The sequence below is a fragment of the Symphalangus syndactylus genome, chromosome 1 (genome assembly GCF_028878055.3).
Source record: "Symphalangus syndactylus isolate Jambi chromosome 1, NHGRI_mSymSyn1-v2.1_pri, whole genome shotgun sequence".
In the NCBI taxonomy this organism is placed as follows: Eukaryota; Metazoa; Chordata; class Mammalia; order Primates; family Hylobatidae; genus Symphalangus; species Symphalangus syndactylus.
This window is the reverse complement of record NC_072423.2, coordinates 27,511,686-27,529,920: the sequence shown is the minus strand read 5'-3', so window position 1 is coordinate 27,529,920 and position 18,235 is coordinate 27,511,686. Positions and strand designations below refer to the sequence as shown.

General features: G+C 45.6%; 1 long non-coding RNA gene across 1 annotated transcript; it reads right to left on the bottom strand.

Moving 5' to 3' along the window:
• Window positions 1–357: 357 nt before the first annotated feature.
• LOC129492583 (uncharacterized) lies at window positions 358–5,102 on the bottom strand. Its single transcript, XR_008660933.1, has 3 exons — window positions 4,527–5,102; window positions 3,601–3,936; window positions 358–487 (listed from the first exon to the last, which is right to left on the bottom strand). It is a non-coding gene; the product is annotated as an uncharacterized lncRNA (long non-coding RNA).
• Window positions 5,103–18,235: the final 13,133 nt, after the last annotated feature.

The following is an 18,235-nucleotide window of genomic DNA, read 5'->3' as shown; positions in this document are numbered from 1 at the left end:
CACATGATTTTCTTCTATGAAACAAAAAGACACGGCTTTTTAATGTTTGTTACAGATAGTGTGCTTGAATGGAAAAGAAGAGTGCTTAGAAACCCACTGTATGTTTACTCTCAGAGCGGTCTCTTCTGTCTTGGAGTTGATACATTTTTCCTGATCAGGTAATAAGGTTGAACTACATTGTCACTGCTGTGGGGCTTGTGGTGTTTGTTTTGGGATGTGTGTATGCATATATGTTACCATTCTCACTCTAATGAGAAAAGCTGAATGACCCACGTTTATTCACCGGAGCCTTTGTCCATTTCTAGACAGTAGCGTTATCACAAGAGACTCTCCACTGTATCTTCCGTTTATTACATGAGTTAGGATGGCTCTATAACACAGGCCTTTTACAAACATTGATTGTATTCATCAAAATTGTTTATTTCAGTGCTTCTCAAATTCTGGCCCACAGAGTGGTACAGGCGCTTGATGAAGTTCCGAATTCTCACTATAGCGAAATGGGAAAAATTCAGAAAATGGCATGATGTTTCATAAAGTTATGTTTATTTATATGAACTATTAAGAGGTAAAATTTCTCAATTGAGAAATGTCGGGCACTGTGGTAAGCACTTTGAAATAGTATCTCATTTAATCCTCATGAAAATTCTCATTTTTGTTTTTAAAAATTGGGGTAAAATTTACATAACATAAAATTAACCACTCAGTGTAAAATTCAGGGCATTTAATACATTTACAATATTGCACAGCCACTTTTTTTTTTTTTTGAGATAGAGTCTCACTCTGTCATCCAGGCTGGAGTACAGTGGCACAATTTCGGCTCACCACAACCCCTGCCTCCTGGGTTCAAGCGATTCTCCTGTCTCAGCCTCCCAAGTAGCTGGAACTACAGGCGCCTGCCACCACACCTGGCTAATTTTTATATTTTTAGTAGAGACGGGGTTTCACCATGTTGGCCAGGCTGGTCTTGAACTCCTGACCTCAGGTGATCTGCCCACCTTGGCCTCCCAAAGTGCTGGGATTACAGGCATGAGCCACGGCACCCAGCCTGCATGACCACTTTTGTCTAATTCCAAAGGTCTCAGAAGGCTTGTCTGATGGATGAGGTGCTATTTCATCTGGGACCGGAATGGCAAGAAGGAGCTGGCCATGGGAAAATCTGAGATAAGAAAGTTCAGGCAAAGGATCAATTAGTGCAAAGGTGCTCGGGCAAGAGCCGGGGAGCCTTGTTAAGGAGAAGAAGGAAGGTTGAAGCTTAGTGAAGATGAGGAAGAGTGGCAGAAAACACAAGAGAAGGGCGAGGCTAGACCATGGGGGACCTTGTAACAACACTAAGGAGTTTAGACTTCAGTCTTGGTAGAACGGGAAGGAGTGAGAGAGCTTGTTTTAATCTGGACAGTGATGTGATCTGATTTATTTGAAAAATGATCACTCTGGCTCCTATGTGAATAATGCACCTAAGAAGGGCAAGAGTGGAAGCAGGATTGACTAGGTGACCTTTGCCCTATTTTAGATGAGAAATGGTAAGGCTGGGGTGATGGTGGCTGGAATCAAGAAAGGAGGTCACATTCAGGATGTGTTTAAGATGTGGAATTGCTAAGGCTTGTTGATGCATCAGATGTGAAGTGTGAGAAAAGAGACAAGTTGAGGATGATTTCTAGATTTTGGTTTCAGTGTCTGAGTCGATGGTGATGGCCATTCATTAAGATGGAAAAGGTGGGAGGAGAAGCAGGGTCTGGAGGGAAAACCAAGCTTTCTGTTTTGGATGAATTAAGATGAAGGGGCCTTTTAGACAGCCACGTAGAAATGTCAGGTGAGCAGCTGACCTATCATAAGTCACATCATAACTTGTGATATGGTAGCTGACATTCATAAGTCATATCATAACTCATGGTAGCTGACATTCGTAAGTCATATCATAACTCGCGATATGGTAGCTGACATTCGTAAGTCATGTCATAACTCGTGATATGGTAGCTGACATTTGTAAGTCATATCATAACTTGCGATACGGTAGCTGACATTCATAAGTCATATCATAACTCGTGATATGATAGCTGACATTTGTAAGTCATATCGTAACTCGTGATATGGTAGCTGACATTCATAAGTCATATCATAACTCATGATATGGTAGCTGACATTTGTAAGTCATATCATAACTTATGATATGGTAGCTGACATTCATAAGTCATATCATAACTTATGATATGGTAGCTGACATTCATAAGTCATATCATAACTCGTGATATGGTAGCTGACATTTGTAAGTCATATCATAACTTATGATATGGTAGCTGACATTCATAAGTCATATCATAACTTGTGATATGATAGTTGACATTCGTAAGTCATATCATAACTCATGATATGGTAGCTGACGTTCACAAGTCATGTCATAACTCGTGATATGGTAGCTGACATTCATAAGTCATATCATAACTCATGATACGGTAGCTGACATTCATAAGTCATATCATAACTCATGATATGGTAGCTGACATTTGTAAGTCGGGAGATCAGTGGAAACATCAAGGCTGGAGACGTAAATTTTGGAGTCCTTGGGATATAGGAGGCATTTAAAGCCACAGTATTGAATCTGATCACATTAAGAGGCGAATGGAATGTCCGATGGGGACTGAAGGCCAGGACCTCTGGTGTTCCAACCTTTAGAAGCTGAGAAGAACCCACAAAGGAGTCTGAGAATGAGTGACCAGTGAAATGGGGCACAAGTCAGACACTGTGGGGACCAGGAAGCCAAGAGAAGAAAGTGCCTCAAGGAGGAACGCTGTGGTCAGCGGGGCCCAACGCTCCGGGAGTTGATTGTGTAAAGCAACAATCTTTGGCTTTGGCAACCAGAGGCCTTTTGGTGACATTGTCAGGAGCCGGGTCAGTGGCGTGGTGGACATGGAAGTCTGGTGGAGTGGGGTGAAGATGGGAGGATGTAGGCACAATGACTTTGGACAACTCTTTCAAGATGTTTTGCTGTTTAAGGGAGAAAAGAAATGGAGTGGAGCTGGACTCTGTCCAGGGCACAAAGGAAGGTTGTTAAAAGAGAAGGGACTCAAGACATACCTATGGTATGTTGAGAATCACTGAGGAGAAAGGGGCAAACTAATGGCTGCTGGAAATGCTGTTGTAGGTCAAACTACAATAGCCACAGAGCAATGTTTTCATAAGTGCCCCCGTTTTTTAAAAAAGGCCATCAAGGCCGGGTGTGGTGGCTCACACCTGTAATCCCAGCACTTTGGGAGGCCAAGGCACGCTAATCGCTTGAGGCCAGGAGTTCGAGATCAGCCTGGCCAACATGACAAAACTCCGTCTCTGCTAAAAATACAGAAATTAGGTGGGTGTGGCAGTCCCAGCTACTCGGAGGCTGAGGCGGGAGAATCGCTTGAACCTGGGAGGCAGAGGTTACAGTGAGCTGAGATCGTGCCACTGCACTCCAGCCTGGGCAACAGTGAGACTCTGTCTTGAAAAAAAAAAAAAAGTCATTAAATTCAAATGTGTGTGACCCACCCAGTTAGGGGAGAACTAGCTCCCACGCTGCACAGAGCAACAGTTAGGGATTACTAATCACCAGTCACTTTCTGTGACACTTACCTCCCTAACAGCCTGGTGGCTTGATTCCTCTTCTCCTTCAAGTTTTTACACAGCAAAGCCTTCCTCGTCCCCTCTGTTTGAAGTGCAACTACCCAGGCTTCTTGACTTCATTTTTTCTCTTGATCCAACATACTATAGCTGCCATTTTTGATTCATTAATTGTCTGTGTCTCTCCAGTGGAGTGTAAGGCAGAAAGTTTGTTTTTCTGTTTTGTGTACTGCTGTGTCACCAGGTCACTGAAGCAGTGCTAGCCACAGAATATTGTTCAATAAGTCATTGTTGAATGATTTCTTGTCTTATCTCCAGAATCTGGTGTGATCGTTTCTTGTGGTAATGCTGAGAAAGAGGGATGCAGAATGAGCTCAGACCTGTCCATTAAGGATCATGCTAGGAGGTGGCAAGTAGCCCAGACAGGCCAGGCTCAGGGTCCACAGTATGCAGCAAACCCAGCAGTGATACGGGAACCCCTGGACTCCAGACTTTCCAAGATGGCGGCAGTGGGTCTCACCAGGCAGGGGAAGCCCAGTCGCAGAAGACTGGGAGTGGGTCCCTGGAGGACGGGGAGGGTCTGCCCACGGGGCAGCAGGCAAAGACCAGAACTCTGTTCCCTACAAGCCAGGCAAAAACGTCTGTATGCTGGGATGGGACTGAGTGGCAGGGTCCAAGCCCTGGGAGGGACACTGGCACAGACAGATCAGGATGACAGGCACCAAAGCCAAATTCAATCTGGGGACTAGGAAAGCTGTCACTAGGATGGAAAGATGGAAGGCGTGAAAGGCCACTGGTCATCTCTGGGCCATCAGTGGGAATCGGAGGCACCAGAGAAGCCACGAGGTCAGTCCTGAGATATCTAAAGCACAGGCCAAGGCTATTGAAATATGAAACAGCCCAGAAAACTACAAATATGTAGATGACGTATCTCCCACCTGGGTTGGTCTGGGGTCAGGGAGGGCCGTGCCTTATGTCAGTGGTCCTCAGAGAGCCGTCCTGGTGCAGTTTCACCAGCATCACCTGGAATTGGTAGAAGTGCAAATTCTTGGGCGCCACCCCAGACCCACTGAATCAGACTTTCTGGGGGCATGGGTCCAGCAACGTGGACTGTCACAAGCTCTCCAGGTTGTGCCTGCTGAAGCCTGAGAAGCTCTGTGTGAGCCCAGGCAGGAAAAGCTGAGGCCAACAGAGGTGGCGGAAGCCAGGCAGATTCTGACAGCAGCCTAGAGACAGAGAAGTACATTTCTTTTCTCTTTATCCCTATTTGCTTCCATTTCTCACCATCAGTCTCCGTGACTGTCTTTTTTTCCTTTTCCTTCAGTTTTTATTGTATTACTTTCAAAGGTTCACATTTTCTTTTATTTAAAATTTTCTTTTGAACAATGAACCATTATTAATAGTGATACCTAGTATTGCCGTTATGCTAAGAGCTTGAAATCTTTTATCCCATGCAATTCTCACAATAAACCTATAAAACTGGTACCCATATCATCCCCATTTTTACAGATGAGAAACTTCTTGATATTCAGTAATGAGGTAATTTGTCCAAGTCTACACAGTTAGTAAGGTTAGAATTAGAGCTTAAGTATAGCTTGTTTCACAAGGAAAAACCATGTCTTACTATGTCACTGATATTTATATAGTAAAAGCAAAGCCTTCTGATTATCTTGAAGAATAATTAGTTGGTGACTGTTTTGTAATCATCTCCCACCTCCCAGGCTGACTTCACCCATCACTAGTGCGTGCTTTGCTCTGTTGCAGTGTGTTCAGGTGTTTGGGTCGTAGCCCCTTGGAGCTAGCTATCTTGCTCAGAGCCTGTTTTCCTGCCCGTCTTTCTCCTTGTCCTCTCTTGATGAACTTGCAGGCCGGGAGGTGCATGCCCACACACACAGCGAGGCCCAGGCTTTGCTTAGCAACCGTGTTGGCAGAGGGGGAGCCAGTCACTCTGAAAAGAAAGAATTGCCCTGATTTATCCTTTCCTGAAATTAAGAGGGGGCCGGAATCAGAATTGGCTGCCCTGCTTCCTCCTCTTAGCACTGTCTTTTAGATGTCTCTATAAATTTTGTTCCTATTTAATGAGTCCAACTTGCTGCTTTTCAAAGGAAAATCTGGCAGGCAGAGAATGGAGACATTCTCCAACCCTCCCTGATCCCTTCCAAGTCCCACCCAACACACGGCTTTGTTTTGCAATAGGAAAAACATTAGCTCCTTAGGGAAACACCCACAAGGATCACTGGTATAAATGTCAAAAGTCTGAGAAACTCACATACTTGCTTACCATCCAGTAGCAATTAAAAGGCATAACTTTGGTTTCTTTAGCTGCACATTCTGGGTAATGAATTTGTCATCAGGGTACGTTGGTTAAGAATTCTGTAATCTTGGGCAATCCTCTTAATAATCTTTTTTTTTTTTTTTTGAGACAGAGTCTCGCTCTGTCGCCCAGGCTGGAGTACAGTGGCACGATCTCGGCTCACTGCAAAGCTCGGCCTCCTGGGTTCATGCCATTTCCTGCCTCAGCCTCCCAAGTAGCTGGGACTACAGGCGCCCGCCACCATGCCTAGCTAATTTTTTGTATTTTTAGTAGAGACGGGGTTTCACCGTGTTAGCCAGGATGGTCTGGATCTCCTGACCTCGTGATCCACCTGCCTCAGCCTCCCAAAGTGCTGGGATTACAGGCGTGCGCCACTGCGCCTGGCCAATAATCTCTAGGTCTCACTTTTCCCATCAGAGAAGCCGGAATGATAGTATCTTCCTTTTTACCTAATAGAGCTGTTTATTCATCTATTCAATCATTCCCTCAACAAACAACTATTTATTTATTTTTTTGGGAGTCTCGTTCTATCATCCAGGCTGGAGTACAGTGGTGCGATCTTGGCTCACTGCAACCTCCGCCTCCCACATTCAAACGATTCTCCTGCCTCAGCCTCCTGAGTAGCTGGGACTACAGGCACATGCCACCACGCTCAGCAAATTTTTGTATTTTTAGTAGAGGTGGTGTTTCACCACGTTGGCCAGGCTGGTCTTGAACTCCTGACCTCAAGTGATCCACCCATCTCCCAAAGTGCTGGGGTTACAGGTGTGAGTCACTGGGTCCGGCCAACAAACCTTTTTTGCAAAGTAGTTTGGTACGACTGGAGAAGGAAAAGCAATCTCATTAGTGAAAGTATTTTGAAAGTGATGTGTTACTACACAAATGGAAAGTCTTGGTATTATTATTTCAAAAGACCAAATGGTAGTCATTAATATTGTTCAACAAATCTTTCTGTGTCCCTCCCTTTTGGGCACTTGGCAACATTCCACTTCCTGGCCCCATTGTGATTGGGTGGGTCACATCATTAGTTCTGACCAAGTGGTACCTGGTATTGCCATTATGCTAAGTGCTTTAAACTCTTATGCTAAGAGCTTTAATCGTGCCACTTTTAGATAGATGGTTCAATTGCTAGTTTGTGGCTTTCCAGAATGCTGTTGTCGTCTTCCATGGCCACTGGTGAGGTTTCAGATGGTGGCTGCTCTGTCAACCTGGGCATGCAGCATGAGCAAGAACAAAACAATTGTTTTTGGCTGGGCACCGTGGCTCACACTTGTAATCCCAGCACTTTGGGAGGCCAAGGCTGGTGAATCATGAGGTGAGGAGTTCGAGACCAGCCTGGCCAACATGGTGAAAACCCGTCTCTACTAAAAATACAAAAATTAGCTAGGTGTGGTGGTAGGCACCTGTAATACCAGCTACTTGGGAGGCTGAGGCAGGAGAATCGCTTGAACCGGAGAGGTGGAGGTTGCAGTGACCCGAGATTGTGCCACTGCACTCTAGCCTGGGTGACAGAGCTAGACAGCGTCTAAGAAAAAAAAATTGTTTTAAGACTTGGAGGTGCTTTGTTAACGCATTATAATTTATTCTATCCAGATTGGGATAACCAAGTGAATCAGTCAATGAACTGTATCACTGATAAGTAATTTCTGTGACAATTCTTCTTTTTCTTTTAGTGGTTGGTTAAGTGCAAGGTCGTTTTTAAAGATGCATCAGAATTCAGACAAAGGAATGATCCCTAAAGTCATACTCAGATACTTTCTCAGTCGCCTGGTAAGGTAGGTGTCACGCACGTCCGTGTGAAGAGACCACCAAACAGGATTTGTGCGAGCAACAAGGCTGTTTATTTCACCTGGGTGCAAGTGGGCTGAGTCTGAAAAGAGAGTCAGCAAAGGGTGGTGGGATTGTCATTAGTTCTTACATGTTTTGGGATAGGCGGTGTAGTTAGGAGCAATGTTTTGCGGGCAGGGGCTGGATCTCACAAAGTACATTCTCAAGGGTGGGGAGAATTACAAAGAACCTTCTTAAGGGTGGGGGAGATTACAAAATACATTGATCAGTTAGGGTGGGGCAGAAACAAATCACAATGGTGGAATGTCATCAGTTAAGGCTATTTTCACTTCTTTTGTGGATCTTCAGTTGCTTCAGGCCATCTGGATGTGTAAGTGCAGGTCACAGGGGATATGATGGCTCAGCTTGGGCTCAGAGGCCTGACAGTAGGTTTATTTACATAATTTCTCAATTCCTCATTGCTATGTAATGATTTATTAGTTTTCTGTCTTTAACCCTCTTTTAAAAGAATTTCCAAAGAAAAATAAACTGAAAGAAATAGTTTTCGTCCCTAAATACAGTTGATTTAAGCTGGTTTAATATGGTTCAAATTCTACTGGGACAAATACCATGAAAACCAGTATGTTCCACTGGCAAAAACATCCTTAGTCCTCAGCTGATGGGCAGCAGAGTTCAATAAATGCACTGTCAGATTTCCATGGAATCTATATTCAACAGGAAAATTTGTTTGTCTGCAAATTAGTAGTAATTGGATCCTATAAATCAGAGTGCTAATGGTAATGATAAAAATAAAACAATACGTGACCAGGAAAGGAACTTGGTCAAAGCTCTGGGCCATGGCCCTTCTGCTGGGAGGGAGGCAGGAAGAATGACGATCTCCTTTTTTTTTTTTTTTGAGACAGAGTCTCGCACTGTCACCCAGGCTGGAGTGCAGTGGCGCCATCTCCGCTCACTTCAACCTCTGCCTCCTGGGTTCAAGCAATTCTCCTGCCTCAGCCCCCCAAGTAGGTGGGATTACAGGCGCCCACCACCATGCCTGGCTAATATATATATATATATATATTTTGTATTTTTAGTACAGACGGGGTTTCACTATGTTGGCCAGGCTGGTCTTGAACTCCTGACCTTGTGATCTGTCCGTCTCGGCCTCCTAAAGTGCTGGGATTGCAGGCGTGAGCCACCGTGCCCGGCTGACGGTCTCCTTTAGGAATGTGTGGCTGGTATCAATGCAGAAGGGATTCCAATACTGGGACAGAATACGGAATCAGTGGTAGCAGACTGGCAGTGACGGAATGAGACAACCAAACTTAAGGGAGGAAGGGCCGGGCACAGTGGCTCATGCTTGTAATCTCAGGCTTTTTGGGGAGGCCCTTGGGAGGCTGAGGGGGGCATATCACTTGAGGTCAGGAGTTTGAGACCAGCCTTGCTAACATGGTGAAACTCTTTCTCTACCAAAAATACAAAAAATTAGCTGAGCGTGGTGGCACACGCCTGTAATCCCAGCTACTCGGGAGGTTGAGGTGGGAGAATCACTTGAACCCCGGAGGTGGAGGTTGTAGTGAGCCAAGATTGTGCCACTGCACTCCAGCGTGGGCAACAGATTGAGACCCTGTCTCAAAACAAACAAACAAACAAACAAACAAACAAACAAACAAACAACAAAGTTAAGGGAGAAAAGGAAACTTCAGCTCATGTCATCCAACCCTGCCATTGATATATTTTCTACTTCGTGGTTATTTGCTGAGCTGGAAGCCAGCACTCCTGACTCCTGGTTCACGTTCATCTTGTTATACCACACTGTCACAAAATAGGAAGAGGAGTCGTGTCATAATCTTTGGGGCTAGTGAAACGCAGTGGGCAAGTGCAGACTCTGTAGTTGGACTGCTGAACGTGTATTCTGGCTCAATCATATAGCAGCAGTGTGACCTTGAGTCAAGTGTCTCTCTCAATCTTTCTGTGCTTGAGTTTGCTCATCTCTAAAATGGGAAGAATAGTGACACGTCACAGGACTCTTGTGAGGATTCAATGAGATAATGTATGTAAAGAACTTGGAAGGGTGCTTTATACATAGTAAGCCCTTAATACGTAGGAGCTATCATTCTTAGCGTGGTGGTTGTTTATACCTTTTAAGCTTTCCATCAAATAGGTGAAGAATGAGGAGAAGCTAAGGAATAGACCTTTGTTGGTTTCTTTTCACCACGGTCTTTGTGGTTTCTTCCAAGCTTTATAAAATCTAACCCTCCTCCAGGGAAGGGCAGAAGGCTTATGATTTCAATATATTTTGGGTGTGTGGCACTGGGGTAAGCAGCCTGTCCTGCCCTGAGGTTTTCTGGAGGGGAGAGGCTGGCATACAGGCTGAGGGGTCATGGTGATAAATGCTCAGCGGGGTTAGTTGGGGGTTGGGGCAGGGGATCTAATGCCATGGTGGGTTCTGCTTGGGAAACCAACTTTTTAAATTAATTAATTAATTAATTAATTAGTTAATTAATTTTTTGAGACAGAGTTTCGCTTTTGTTGCCCAGGCTGGAGTGCAATGGCGCAATCTCGGCTCACTGCAACCTCTGCCTCCTGGGTTCAAGTGATTCTCCTGTCTCAGCCTTCCGAGTAGCTGGGATTACAGGCATGCATGACCATGCCCACCTAATTTTTGTATTTTTAGTAGAGACGGGGTTTCATCATATTGGTCAGTCTGGTCTTGAACTCCTGACCTCAGGTGATCCGCCCGCCTCAGCCTCCCAAAGTGCTGGGATTACAGGCATGAGCCACCACGCCTGGCCTATTTATTTATTTTTTTGAGGTGGAGTCTTGCTCTGTCGCCCAGGCTGGAGTGCAGTGGCACGATCTTGGCTCATTGCAACCTCTTCCTCCTGGGTTCAAGTGATTCTCCTGCCTCGGCCTTCCTTGTAGCTGGGATTACAGGTACCCACCACCACGCCTGGCTGATTTTTGTATTTTTAGTAGAGACAGGGTTTCTTGTGTTGGCCAGGCTGGTCTCGAACTCCTGACCTCAGATAATCTGTCTGCTTTGGCCTCCCAAAGTGCTAGGAATACAGGTGTGAGCCACTGCATCCAGCTTTGGGAAACCTACTTCAGAGTAAAAGTCTGGAGCTGTGGATTGAGGAGAGAGGGATTTTTTTCAAGGTGGATAGAGCAGTGGTAGGGGCGGGAGGAGCACGGGGTGAGAGTCAGGTGGTAGTGAGGCCTTGTAAGACAAGGACCCCAGTGAGTAAATTACTGCAGTATCTGGGCAGGAGAGCAGGGTTTGCACTGGCAATTGGCAGTGGGAATGGAGAGAGGAGAAATCAAGGACTCAGGAATTTTCTGGCTTGAGCAACGTGGCAGGTGGTGCTGGCATCCTTGAGCTGGGGAACTCTGGAAGGGAGGCAAGTCAGAGTGGGAGCTAGGGAGACAATCAGTCCAACCTGGGAAAAAATTTTGTTGAAAATGGAGGGAAGTGTCACCAACCCACAACTCGAACTCACCCTCACTAAGGTAACCCCAGTGAAAAAAGAGTCGTGCTCCTGGCCATTTTGAGGTTCTCGTGTGCTGGTGTAACTCACTGATGCTACCTGGTTAGCACTTATCACTTGTCTGCTTATCTCCAGGAGGATGGGGGTCAGACGTCTGTTTACTCACTCATTCTGTGTTCACTGGAGGCCCATTTTGTGCTAGGTGCTGTCCTAAGCCCTGAGAACAGAGTTTTAATAAGCCATGCAAAGGTGCCTTCCAGCCCTCAGGTTACATTCCAGTGAATAGAGGCAGACAATAACTAAATGAATATGCAATTTTGAAGTTGCAGCATGCAAATAAATGTATGCTAGGCCAGGGAGGATGGGTGCCACAAAGTGATCATTTGGCGAAGAGGCCGGGTGCAGTGGCTCACACTTTACAATTCCAGCACTTTGGGAGGCAAAGGTGGGAGGATCCCTTGAGCCCAGGAGTTTGAGACCAGCCTGGGCAACATAGTGAGACCTCTACAAAACATACAAAAAATTAGCCCCGTGTGGTGGCATGTGCCTGTGGTCCCAGCTCCTTGGGAGGCTGAGGCGGAAGGATTGCTTGAGCCCAGGAGGCGGACGCTTCAATGAGCCGTGATCGCACCACTGCCTTCCAGCCTGGGTGACAGAACGAGACTTTGCCTCAAATAAACGAATAAATAAATAAATAAGAGAAGAAAGCAAGCTGGAGGCTTTCTCTGGAAGGGCAGTCAGGGGAGGTGACTTTTGGCCAGAGCCCAGAAGAAAGTAAAGGAATGTTCTAAGCAAAGAAAATCCTGTGGGGGAAGAATGGTCCATTCTGGGAGAACTGAATCACAAAGGTCCTGGGGAAGGAGGGGCATCGCAGTGTCTAAAGAGCCTTAAAGAGCCCAAAGGTGCTCCGTGGAGTGAAGCGAGCCACGTGGACAGTGGGAGGAATGAGGTCAGAGATGGGCGGGGGCTGCCCTAAGGACTCTCCCTGTTGTTCTGAGACAGAAACCTCTGAAGGGTCCCAGCAAGGGAGTGGCATGGGCAGATTTACATCTTGCAAGACTCCCTCTGGCTGCAGGCAGAGAATGGCTGTAAGGGCCAGACAAGGGGAGACCATTTGGGAGCTATTGCAAGTTATAAGAAAATCCCCAAACCCAACTTCTAGGGGTAAGTCAGGACAGAGATTATCTAACAGGAAAGGAAGAGAGTAAAGCTCTAGATCCGTAGAACTGCCTGGTTATGTCAACTAGCAGGTACATTTTAAAAATTAGGGTTTTTTTTTTTATATCTTGTGATAAAAATGTCTAACTATAACAGAAGCTTATAACTAAAATAAAGGGTCCCCCTTCTAGTCTAACTCCCCGCAGGACACCTGTATTTAACAGTTTCTTAGGAATTCTTGCAGAAACTTTCCATGTATTTATAGGCACCGTTCTTCTCCTGCACGCATAGGATTGCAGTATATACTTCACTGTTTGTACGTGGTGTTTTCATTTATAATACAGAATTGGCCTATTTCTCTATAAGCACACAAGGACCCACATCCTTGATGTTAAAGGTTATCAGTATGGCACAGTGGGGTGTACCATTATGTATTTAACTTGTCCCCATTAGTGGGCATGGAGCTAATGTCCAAATTCTTTGCTGTCTTAGACAATGGGACAATCTCTATATATTTTTGTGCACTTGTATAGACATGTTTGTGGGCTAAATTCCCACAAGTGGAATTGGGAGTTTTGGGCATTTAACATTTTAATGTGCATTTTCCAATTTATCTTTCCACCCACCAGGTATGAGAATCCCTGCTTCTCACCCCTCCACCACACTGGCCAGTATCCCACATTTTAATCTTTGAAAACCCACTTTGACTATTATTCTCTTGGAAACTTGGACAAAAACGTAGCACGTGTACATTTTAGGGTGGTTTAGATGTTTCAAACTGTTTTCTTGTTAGATTTTCAAAAAATCTTAGAAAGCAGAAACCCACATTTCCCTTTTAGAGGATAGGAAAGAGGAGACATTACATGATTTTCTCAGTGTGAAAAGTTTAGACAAGCTTGCTACTCAAGGTGTGGCCCACCCAACAGCCTGCAGACTCCAAGTCTGCATTTTAACAAGCACCCTGGGGAGGGGGGATTTGGCAGAGGTGAGGGATGCTGCCTGGAGTGGGGGGCAGGGGAATGCTCCCTTCTGCTCTGCTTCTGAAGGGAGCAGCTCTGGCTACTTTCCCTGGGGAGGGGAGGTGACAGATGGTGGGAAGGATGATCAAAAAGGCGGGGCCGGAGGCTTGTAGGGGCAGCTGCAGGGCAGCATGGTCAGATGGCAAACATGGCAGGACCCAGTGCCTAGGACCCAGGGAGGCTGTTGCCTGAGCAAACGTGCAGGGGAGCTGATCTGGGTAGCTGTGTCTTGACAGAGTTGCCTGCCTTTGCTCTATGACATTGATCAACAATTCCACTCCCTCTCCTAGAATGCCTACCGCCCTCCCACCCACCGGACACTCTCTATGTAGGAAGTTCTCATTGTGGGGAGAACAGGGGAATCAATGGTCTCCATCCCCGGGTGCAGACCAGAGGCTTGGTGCTGAGCCCCTCTCTGCTGGGGATGTGTCTCTAAGTGGAGACGCTCCAAGTTCTGCCAGTTCCCATCTGTGAACACCACCCCAGCCCCCACCCTCTCACCTAGATGTTTGGAGGTACTGCTGGGCCATTGTTCTGCCCTAGTTGAGCCAAAACTACCCTGGATTTTTAGCTATATTCTTTTAGAAGAGGGCTCTGACCCCAGCCCATGCAGAATCCATGCCAGTATTGTATGCGCCTCCAGGCTGCAATCTCATTTCTAAACTCTAAACCCACACCGTCCAGCAAATAGCCACCAGGTGAGTGGCTAAGTGAGATGTGCTGTGTGTGCAAAGCCCACATTGGGCTCCGAAGACTCAGTAAAAGGGAAAAGAATGTCAAATAGCTTATTAACAATGTTTCATATTGGGTACGTTTGTAATGATAATATTTTGGATATATTGGTCTGAATAAATAATATTAAAATGAGTTGTACCTATTTCTTTTTACCTTTTAAATTGTGGCTACTGGAAAGTGTAAAATTGGGGGCAGCTGTGCTTGCATCCTGTTTCTATTGAATAGCGGTGGTCTAGACACCTTACTCTTGATTCTTCCCCTTTGTAGCTGCTTCAGATCTTGCTTGGAGGAGGTAGGGTGTGAAGGAAGGGAGAAATGAAGCAAGGGAGGGAGGGAAAGAAGAAAGAGTTTTTCATCTTGTGAGGCCATGTGGAAAGAACATGAACCAGTGTCAGATCTTGGTACTGCTATATGGTTAGTGACTTTGGGCAAGTCACCCTATCTTCTCTTGGCTATAATTTCTTCATAAAATGGAGGTCACAGCTACCTTGCATTGTTTTGAGGTTTGGAAATCTCTAGCAGGCTGCTCCCACAGTGGTTGGCCTATATGACTTGCTCAATAAATAACAGTATTTTTAGTGGAACATGGTGGCATGCACCTGCAGTTCTAGCTACTTGGGAGGTTGAGGTGAGAGGATCGCTTGAGCCCAGGAGGTGGAAGTCAGGGCCGTAGTGAGTGAGACCCTGTCTCTTAAAAAAAAAAGAAATAAATAGCAGTATTTTTGCAGCAGTAGCACCTGAGCCAGTACATGATAGGTGCTCAGTAAGTGATCTTGAACTTGTGGATGCTTGAACGTTTGAGGTGTGGCTGGGTGGCAGCTGCCCACAGTACAAACAATCTGTTTTAGAGCATCTTATGCCCCACCCGCCACATGCCCACTGAGGGGACTGGAGGGACCCCAGTGGAAAGTCACCTTCTTTCTCTCGGCTCTCTCCTGCCAGGTTGCAGCATCTCCACCTGTATTCGGTGTGCTTGTTGGTTGGACTGTTCTCTCTTGTTTCCTGGGGACCTGTCTGGGAAGTGCCCAAATTCCACTGGGATAACTGCCAGCAAGCATGGTGGACAAATCTGCTGTTGCTAAATAACTTTGTGTCTGTCAAGAATGCCGTGAGTCTCGACTTGCTGGCTTTGAAAAGGCAGAACGGTGCAAACCTGGAGTCTCATTTCTTCAAGCAGTGTGGTGAACTTTCCAAGGGCCAACCTGATTCTGGTGTTTTCTCTGGAGTACTGGTGATGCTGTAGGAAGGTGGGCTGTGTGAGTGGGGGATGGCTTCTGGTCATGCAGTGGGTGTAACCCTACCAGGCTATGCAGGGGGCAGCCGCTGTGAACAGCAGAGGGAGGGGAGCATAGCAGTGGCCAACAAGGGGCCAGTCATCCTGGCACATGTCCCGGAGGCAGCTGACCCTGCCCCATCACTGTTCTTGTGCCAGCCCATGTTGCCCAACTGGGAAAGGACAAATTCTTCACCTCCGCCTGTTGAGTCTATACTGCAATGGGACATTGCATCACACCCTTACTATGTGGAATTCTACTCAAGTTCAAAGATCTTGTTGCTTTGGAGCAACAAGATCTATGTGTGTCTTGGCTTCTCCAAAGCTCCAGTTTCCTCATAATGAATTTGAAGCAAGTGAAAGTGAAACAGCTGTAATGAAATTATATCACCAATTCCACATATGCCTTGAAGTCAAGGCTGAAAAGGGAATCGCTAAAGCGTGGCAGGGCCCTAATCTTTGCACATAACAACTCACTAACTAGATGGCTGCCTTCCATTTGCAAGGGCCCAGCCATATGGACGGGCTTGCATCACCAGCTACCTGCCTGCAGGTGGGGCCCGCTTGTCTGTGATGGGGTCCCCGGGGGATAATCTGCGCTGTTTTCCCTGATGCAAACTGATCTGGGCCACTTGCAGGAAGCAGTGGCAAGGATACCAGCCAGTGGCCTTTTTGAGGTAGAGCCCACCTTAGATCCTTGAAAGCAGAGGTGCCAGGGCCCTTTGGAGAGAATTGCCCCAAGGGACTTCCTCGTATTGAAGAAAAAAATACTGGTAACTATCTCATCTGGCACAAGCATGGACTGTCTGTGGAACTCATTTTGGCCAGGCGATCCCATGTCAATCATCCATGGGAACTCTGGGGTTCTCCACAAAACATCACCTGGAGCCAAGCCCTGGTTCTAAATGAACATGTTTTTTCCACCTACAGTTGGGGCATGGGGAGAGGCAAAGAAAAGAGAAAAACGTTGACCCCTCTGACTTCCAAGCGCACCATAATGATGAGAAACTCTTACATTCCTGTAACATGACAGAGTTCATTTCCCACAACTGTCCTAGGAGATGGGCTATGATCATTTTTCTTTTTTAAACAAAAGAGAAAATTCGTCTGAATCTCCATTTTGTAAAACGGCAGCAATAATACCCGCCATCCAGGCTTGGTATAAGGCTCAAGATGAGGGGTGTGAAATATGAATATCTCTAACTCAATTTCCTTTGTCTTCCCATGGAAATTCACCCCACTCACCTACTGAATTCTTCCTCCTAGTCCAGGCAGGTGGAGAGTGTGGAACAGAACTGGTAAATGAAGGAAGAGTGACCTTTGCTGCTCTCTTTTCAGTGCAGTGGCTGGACCTGGTACCCTGCCAGTGACTTCCAGTTCCACCTCACCACACCAGTGATTATCTTCATCCACGCAAAGTGAGTCTGATTGGGACAAGCTTTTCTCCTCGTGTGGCCTCTTTCACAAAACCCTCAGAAAGTATCCCAGTTCCGTGCAGAGCTGCTTTTTAAAATGTAGGAAACTTTACAGAAAAGTAAATACCAAATCCTCTACTGTTTGCCTTCTTCCTCATTCTGTTCTAACATTGATCCTACGCCAGTCAGTGTGTTTTGCAGAGTTACAATCAGTGTGTGCGTGTAATATCTAGTGCTCAGCTTTTTCCATTTAACTGTTCTTATAAACATTGCCACATATTGACATAACCTGCATACTTGGCAGTTTTAGGGCTTATCTACCATTTTTATGGTTGGGTATCTAGATTGTGGCCAATTTTTCATGATTATAAATGTCACTGCAATGCATGCCTTTGAACACACTACTTTTTCTCTTAGTTATTTTCACGGGGGCAGATTTCCAAGTGGATTTGCTAGGTCAGAGGGTAGGAACAATTTTGTGGCACTTGTCACATATTGTGAGATTGCTCTCCAGAAAGAGTGAAGTAATTTACAATGCCCTCAGCAATGTATCGGTGCACTGGCTTTCCCACATTGGCTATTTACCACCTTAATTTTTGTTAGTTTTAGAAACACCTTAAGGCCTCAATAATTCATGGAGAGACTTATAGTTGTGGATTATTCATGCCATATTTTAAAATTTTATTGTTATTTTTGTTAAAATATATGTTCAATTTAGGAAACATTGGAAAACATTAGGAGTTAAGAGAGGGGGGAAAATCACCCTGGTTCCACTTTGTCAGTCAAGGGAAGGAGAATTTGCTGCTAATATTTTGGGGCTTATCCTTCTGATATTTTTTCTGCCCAGTTTTTTTTTTTTTTTTTTTTTTTTTAAAGACTGAGGGTCTACTCTGTCACCGAGGCTGCTATAGTGCGGTGGTGCCATCATAGCTCACTGCAGCCTCCAACTCCTGGGCTCAAACGATTCTCCTGCCTCAATCTCTGGAGTAATTGGGACTACAGGCATGGACCACTGCACATTGCTAATTTTTTAACTTCTTTAAAGAGATGAGGTCTTGCTATGTTGCCCAGGCTCTGCCCAGCTTTTGATACATGAAAACATTCTGTATATACACGTTAGTATCTTTCTTTCAATAGTTTTATGACACATGCATTTCCCCATATTATTTTATTTTTAAAGCAACGTAATTTAAATGTCTGCATAACTTTCCATTCCATGAATTAACTATATAATTTATGTATACCTTCTGTTGTTTAATACTGGGATTATTTCCAATGTTATGCGTTCATAAATAATGGTTTGATAAATATTTTCTTTTTTTTTTTTTTTTTGAGATGGAGTCTCGCTCTGTCGCCCAGGCTGGAGTGCAGTGGCGCAATCTCAGCTCACTGCAAGCTCTGCCTCCCGGGTTCACGCCATTCTCCTGCCTCAGCCTGTCCGAGTAGCTGGGACTACAGGCGCCCGCCACCACGCC